The following is a 5671-nucleotide window of genomic DNA, read 5'->3' as shown; positions in this document are numbered from 1 at the left end:
CAGCACCCACTGAGACCCACCTCACGAGCGCCGGGTCCCACCATCGGGACCCTGAAGCAACCTCAGCCACAAACCCAACGCCAGGGCCACGTTGCTCGTTTCTCGTCCATCCTCCAACCTAGTCAAGCTCCGGGAGACCAGCGCGGCCCCCAGTTGGGACGCTTCCCAGGGTCAGGCAGCCCAACCCCATGCCACGCAAACGCGGTCTTTGGCACCAGTAGCTGCTCCGCAGGGGAGTGGGCGGAGATCCGGCTCACAGCAGAGCAGGTCACGCACTGGACGGATCGCCGGGCACAGCCACTGCTCGCACAGCCTCCCAACCACTAGGATGCCGGCCAGCCCAGCGGGATCCTCCCCCAACTTGGAAAGGGGAGGCGCGGGCCACACAGTAGGCGATGAACCGCCCTTTGTCCCCACCACGGAGGCCGGCGAAACCCTCGATCTCCCCCCCACCCTGTCGAGGGGGAAGCGGAGGAGTGTCTTCTGCAAGCTAGTCGCTACAGCAGCACTACCATAATGCAGAGAGAGGCGGCAGGCTGGGGGATCCTGTACCCAAAGGCACACCTCTCGGATCGCTACAGAAGGCTTTCTCACCGAGGGTGAGTCACACTCCCCTCCTGCCAGTCGCCCCTCGTCAGGCCCACAGAGGCGCACAGGGACGCCTGAGGAAGGGAGGGGGCCTGTGGTACCAGGAAAAATCCTTGTGCGGCAACCTTGAGCCTTCGCGGTCTGGGCAGGGGGCCTGGCCGCTGCGCGTGAACGCAATCCTCCAAGGGTCCCCCGATCCACCCGCCTCCTTTCTCCCAGGCAAAGCACCTCCAAGTAAACCCACACACAACCTGTCGGAGGCAGAACGGTAGCCCCTCGGCGGCCGGCCGGTGAACGCGTCACCTGCCCCAGCCCACCGCAATCGCTCACATGGCCAGCGTGCACCCGCCAGAGGGCAGCACGGGACCTGCGCTTGCCAGACCAGGCGTCACCCTTCCCCATGTGGGAGGGGTGCGTCTCACTCAACTGCCTCGACTCCCACACCAACGAGCTCCCTCAGGACCCACTTGCAGACACCGTGGTGGCGACTGGAGAAGGGCCGCTGGGGTTGGGAACCACACACCACCGCTCGACCTCGGGCACCTGAGGGATAAGCTGGGGTGGAAGTTGGGGAGCCGGGCGTGGTAGGCTCACGCCTGTCATCACTGCACTTTGGGAGGCGAGAGAAGGTGGATACCTCAATCCAAGCCTTGGCAACATGGTGAAACCTCGTCTCTAAAAAAATACAAAAACTGACTGGTTTCATTACCTGGACTCAAAGTTAATAAGTAGATAAATAGGCCAGGCGCGGTGGCTCACGCCTGTAATCCCAGCACTTTGGGAGGCCGAGGCGGGCGGATCACGGGGGTCAGGAGATTGAGACCATCCTGGCTAGCACAAGAACCCCGTCTGTACTCAAAATACAAAAAATTAGCCAGTGGCAGTGGCGGGTACCTGTGGTCCCAGCTACTTGGGAGGCTGAGACAGGAGAATGGCGTGAACCTGGGAGGCAGAGCTTGCAGTGAGCCAACATCATGCCACTGCACTCCAGTCTGGGCAACAGAGCGAGACTCCGTCTCAAAAAAAAATAATAATAATAAATAGATTAAGATTTAAAATTAAAAAAAAGCGTAGCTGGCCAGGCGCAATTGCTCACGCCTGTCATCCCAGCACTTTGGGAGGCTGACGTGGGCAGATCACTTGAGATGGCCAGTTCGAGACCCGCCTGACCCACATGGAGAAATGCCATCTCTACTAACAATACAAAATCAGCCGGGTGTGGTGGCACATGCCTGTAATCTCAGCTACTCAGGAGGTTGAGGCAGGAGAATCGTTTGAACACGGGAGATGGAGGTTGCGGTGAGCCAAGATGGTGCCATTGCACTCCAGCATGGGCAACAAGAGTGTAACTCCATCCCTCCCCAAAAAATTAAGTGCTGTATTCTGTTATTTTTACTTCCTACCCTGAGAAGAACATAATACAGCTGTTGTCTGTCTGCCTGCCTGCCTGCCTGACTTCCTGCCTGTGACAGGGCCTCACTCTGTCTTTAACCCAGACTGGAGTGCAGTGACACCATTATGGCTCACTCACTGCAGCCTCAAACTCCCCAGAGTTAGGCGATTCCTCAAGGGATCCTATGGCCTCGGCCTCCCAAAGTGTTGGGGTTACAGGTGTGAGCCACCAGCACCCGGCCTGAGTTAATACATCTGTTCTCACTACGTCTTAACTACACACCCATGAAGAAATCAAGTCAAGAGTCAGTAAGAAACTCTCAGCATTCTCTCCCGAAAGCAGTGAGGTGGATGGAGGCCGTGTGTCCAGAGCTCCTGGTGTTTTAGGTGACCATGCGCAGAGGAGAGATTTCCAATGTTTCCAGAGAGGTGCGAGCAACAGTCATTTGGGCATCCGGGCACGAGATGGGGTTTCTGACAGCGACTTAAGGGCCAGGAAGTTCCAGAATCTGCCAAGGCTCATGTCCCAGGGTGGGGCTGATGTAACCCAAGGTAGAGGGAGTGAGCAGTCTGCACAGAGAGAGCTCCAGCCCTAGGCCCCACTGTGCAGACCAAATCAGAAGGAAGAGAGTCCTTCGTCCTACATGCCACATCCCTCCACTGAACTTGGGAGTGGATCCGTTTTCCAAACTTGATGTGACTCTTGCTTTGCAATGGAACACAAGGGGTCAGGCTTTCCAGAGTTGGCAGGGTAAAGAAGTCATTCTGGCTTGGCCTCCCCCATCCACTGGTAATTAGTGAGTTTATTTTTTATTTATTTTTTATTATTATACTTTAAGTTTTAGGGTACATGTGCACAAGGTGCAGGTTAGTTACATATGTATACATGTGCCATACTGGTGCACTGCACCCACTAACTCGTCATCTAGCATTAGGTATATCTCCCAATGCTATCCCTCGCCCCTCCTCCACCCCACAACAGTCCCCAGAGTGTGATGTTCCCCTTCCTGTGTCCATGTGTTCTCATTGTTCAATTCCAACCTATGAGTGAGAATATGCGGTATTTGGTTTTTTGTTCTTGTGATAGTTTACCAAAAATGATGATTTCCAATTTCATCCATGTCCCTACAAAGGACATGAACTCATCATTTTTGATGGCTGCATAATATTCCATGGTGTATATGGCCCACATTTTCTTAATCCAGTCTATCATTGTTGGACATTTGGGTTGGTTCCAAGTCTTTGCTATTGTGAATAATGCCGCAATAAACATACGTGTGCATATGTCTTTATAGCAGCATGATTTATAGTCCTTTGGGTATATGCCCAGGAATGGGATGGCTGGATCAAATGGTATTTCTTCTCCTCGATTCCTTTGCCATCCCCATGAAGCTACCAATGACTTTCTTCACAGAATTGGAAAAAACTACTTTAAAGTTCATATGGAACCAAAAAAGAACCCACATCGCCAAGTCAATCCTAAGCCAAAAGAACAAAGCTGGAGGCATCACACTACCTGACTTTAAACTATACTTCAAGGCTACAATAACCAAGACAGCATGGTACTGGTACCAAAACAGAGATATAGATCAATGGAACAGAACAGAGCCCTCAGAAATAATGCCACATGTCTACAACTATCTGATCTCTGACAAACCTGAGAAAAACAAGCAATGGGGAAAGGAGTCCCTATTTAATAAATGGTGCTGGGAAAACTGGCTAGCCATACGTAGAAAGCTGAAACTGGATCCGTTCCTTGCACCTTATACAAAAATCAATTCAAGATGGATTAAAGACTTAAACGTTACACCTAAAACCATAAAAACCCTAGAAGAAAACCTAGGCATTACCATTCAGGAAATAGTCATCGGCAAGGACTTTATGTCTAAAATCACCAAAAGCAATAGCAACAAAAGCCAAAATTGACAAATGGGATCTAATTAAGGTAAAGAGCTTCTGCACAGCAAAAGAAACTACCATCAGAGTGAACAGGCAACCTCCAAAACTGGTGAGTTTAAATGAGCCAAGGCTGGCGGGCCGGAGATGCTACGGGGGGAAATGGGGTGGGCGAGGTAGGGGGTGTGCCTGAGGCATTGCAGAAAGTGTGTCTGAGCCTCGAGGATGACGGTGCTGCAGGAGCCCGTCCAGGTTGCTATATGGCAAGCACTAAATCTCTATGCTTACCGAGATGGGGTTTTCCTCGCAGAACGCCTTTATGCAGAAGTACACTTAGAAGAAGCCTTGTTTTTACTGGCGACCTGTTCTTACCACCCAGGAAAGGCCTATAAAGCATATAGACTCTTGAAAAGACACAGTAGTACTACACTGCAATGCGAATACCTGCTTGCAAAATGTTGTGTTGGTCTCAGCAAGCTTGCAGAAGGGGAACAAATCTTATCGGGTGGAGTGTTTCATAAGCAGAAAAGCCATGATGATATTGTTACTGAGTTTGGTGATTCAGCTTGCTTTCCTCTTCAATTATTGGGTCGTGTGTATTGCAAGACAGATCAGCTTGCCAAAGGATCAGAGTGCTACCAAAATAGCCTTAGTTTAAATCTTTTCTTCTGGTATCCTTTTGAATTATTATGTGAAATAGGTGAAATGCCATATCCTGACCAAACATTTAAATTCACATCTTTACAGAAATTTAGCAACTGTCTGACCAACTTTTGCAAAACACAAGTACCTAATCATAGTTTATGTCACAGACAGCCTGAGACCATTCTTACAGAAACACCCCAGGACACAACTGAATTAAACAGATTGAATTTAGAATCTTCCAGTTCAAAGTATTCCTTGAATACAGATTCCCCAGTATCTTTTTTTGATTCAGCTGTAATTTCACCTGAAACTGTCCCACTGGGAACAGGAACTTCCATATTTTCTAAACAGGTTCAAAATAAACCAAAAACTGGTCCAAGTTTATAAAAAGGACCAGCAGCTCTTAGTCCATTAATCCCAAGTTTTGGGATTTTGCCATTAGAAACCCCAAGTCCTGGAGATGGATCCTATTTACAAAACTACACTAATACACCTTCTGAAATTGATGTGCCATCCACCGGAGCCCCTTCAAAAAAGTCTGTTGCCAGAACTGGCCAAACTGAAGCAAAGTCTGCCTTCTCACAGAGTGGAAATACCCGAGAGGTAACTCCAATTCTTGCACAAACAGAAAGTTCTCATCCATAAATAAATACAATATCTCAGGTATTGATCCCCACTATGACATCTCCCCCAAATGCACTGAATTGAAGAAGTTTACGACTGTTTACTAGTGACAGTTCTACAACCAAGGAGAATAGGAATAAATTAAAAGTGAAGTTTCCACCTAAAATCCCAAACAGAAAAACAAAAAGTAAAACTAATAAAGGAGGAATAACTCAACCTAACATAAATGATAGCCTGGAAATTAGAAAATTGGACTCTTTCATCATTTCAGAAGGGAAAATATCCACAATCACACCTAGATTCAGGCTTTTAATCTATAAAAAGTAGCAGCAGAAGGCTTGATGAGCCTTCTTCGTGAAAGGAGGAAAGGTTATTAAGCTTTGTGTTCATGTCATTGCAAAGAAGCTGTAAATATTTTGAGGCATCTACCTTCTCACCACTACAATACTGGTTGGGTACTGTGCCCAATTGGAAGAGTCTATTTTGAAATTTCAGAGTACATGCAAGCTGAAAGAATATTCTCAGA

The 5671-nt window shown here is 48.5% G+C and overlaps 1 pseudogene; it reads left to right on the top strand.

Annotated features, from left to right (window-relative positions):
• The first annotated feature begins 4101 nt into the window (after positions 1 to 4101).
• LOC134760934 (cell division cycle protein 27 homolog) lies at positions 4102 to 5166 on the top strand (annotated as a pseudogene).
• Positions 5167 to 5671: the final 505 nt, after the last annotated feature.

The sequence above is a fragment of the Pongo abelii genome, chromosome Y, assembly GCF_028885655.2.
Source record: "Pongo abelii isolate AG06213 chromosome Y, NHGRI_mPonAbe1-v2.0_pri, whole genome shotgun sequence".
Lineage (NCBI taxonomy): Eukaryota > Metazoa > Chordata > Mammalia > Primates > Hominidae > Pongo > Pongo abelii.
This window is presented reverse-complemented; position numbering and strand designations above follow the sequence as displayed.